Raw genomic sequence first — 2,179 nt, 5'->3', positions numbered from 1 at the left:
CCTGTGACCTAGAAAACAAAGGTAAAATGAGATGATCATAAAATTTTAAAGACAATGGAGGAAAAAGCCGTTGGTGTAGTGGCTATGTCACTGGACTCCCATTTAGTCAACCATGGTTCAAGTCCTGGACCCAGTGTCTTAAACTCATGCCAGGTGTGTGTGCATGCGTGCCCAAGATCCTAAGAGGAGAATGAAGGAAAAGGGATTGCGGGATGGCCATCCCCCACGAGGTGATTTCTTGCTTCCTGTCTCTGTCTTTCTGCCGAGTGCATGCGCCCTACAGCAAAAACCTCTCCAAAAAATTTTAAAAAGACAATGGAAAAAATGCAATATTATTCTATTATACCTGCTATAAACATAATGCTACAGAATAATTCTGATTTTCACCCTTTCCTTTATCATATAATAGCACTGACAGTTTATTCATCCTTGGATTCATGACCTCTCCATCTTTTCTACTTTTAAAAAGCTAGGTAATTCTTAAAAGCCTTGTCCCTCACTTCCTAAGATACAAATCACATAAAATCCCTATGTGTGAAATTGTTCAAATCTTCATTGCCCTATTTCTCATTCCTTTTTAGCCATTTTATTCCTTTCTGGAACTAGTCTATGAAACCTTAGCACACTTTTTAAACTGAGGTGCACTTATATCTAAGCCTTCCCATCATTTTCCTATTATTATTTCCCAGTCTTCTGACACATTCATGCAAATCTAAATAACCATTCCCTAATTTCTGGGTTTTTAAGATTGCCATGCCGCAATCCCTTCTCCTCCCAGGATCTTGGGCACGCATGCAGTGCGTTGAGTTTCAAATCACTGGTTCCCAGACTTGGACAGCAGTTAACCACGTGAGTGTCCAGCAACATAACTGCTACACCACCTGCTGGCCCCAATAAATAAATTTTAAACACATAAAAAAAAATAAATCTATCTAGAAGGAAAAAAAAGTACTTAAGACAAAGTCACGTTCCATTAGTAATAAAAAGTCAGCAGCTAATTTATAAGTATCTTATGTACATGTCATGACAGAAGTAAGCTCTCTAGATTCTACAGGAGTGCTCAAACCAGCCCAGATGATTTTCACAACCCTGTGAAACCATAAAAACCTACTTTACATTACATGTGAAACAGATTGGGCAATCAGTCTTTGAAATCACATATGTCAGCAGTACGTAAAAGTAGGCAGAATCTAGTGTCCAGTTAAAAATATTCCTAAGTTCTCTTGGTCTCAAAAGCCATGATATGAATGGGTGTCAGCAGGTTGTGTAGTGGTTAATATACTGGACTCCCACATGGCCAACTGTGGTTTGAGCCCTGGACCTATCGGCTTGAAAATCACACCAGGTATGTGTGTATGTGTGCCTAAAATCCCAGAAGGAGAAAGGACTGCAGCATGGCCAGACCCCCAGGAGCTGATTTCTCATTTTCCGTCCCTGTTTCTCCAGCAAGCACACAAGCCCTATGGCAAAAACCTTAAAAAAAAAAAAAAAAAAAACCACAAAAAAAATGATATGAACAATTAGACCTTTTTTGTGTGTTTTCTTTTATAATAGGCCCACTTGCATGTCTTTGTTTCAGTTCAGTACAGAGTAGTTAATAAGATATTACAGAATGAAAACCAAGGCAAGGCATTTCTTAAATTTATTCAAGAATTCTTAGTTGGGAGAGGAAAGATCACAGGCTTAAACAATTGTTAAAGATAGAAGAACAATTAATTGCAAAATATTACAAAAGTAATTTCTGAAAAAGAATGTTTTTTTGAGCCACTGCTAAACAAAATTTTAGTGCATCTTGAAGTTCATATTTTGGTAAGTGAACATAGTAAATTACTGAAGAGCAAAAAAAAGTTACTGTTACACGGTACAAGATTTTAATGTGGTAACTGAGCATAGCCAAACGAACAGTTATTATAATTCAAAGCTGCTTTTGCTAGATATCTGGTATATTAAACAAGAATGTGGATTACTTTTAATACTGCACAAGTAACCAAAGGTAGCAAATCCAGCAATATTAAAACCTGATATTAAATAGTATTCACACATTACAACAAAAACAAAACAATAATTTCTAGAACTATAATTCTAGTCATATGAAAGGAATGTACACGTATGGTAAAAAAAATAAATTAATTAAAGCGACAAAAGTGACTAACACTGTATCTGCAACTTCACAGCAGGA

Source organism: Tupaia chinensis, unplaced genomic scaffold, assembly GCF_000334495.1.
Source record: "Tupaia chinensis unplaced genomic scaffold, TupChi_1.0 Scaffold144262_1, whole genome shotgun sequence".
NCBI classification, from domain to species: domain Eukaryota; kingdom Metazoa; phylum Chordata; class Mammalia; order Scandentia; family Tupaiidae; genus Tupaia; species Tupaia belangeri.
The sequence above is the reverse complement of the archived record's forward strand: the minus strand, read 5'-3'. Positions refer to the sequence as shown.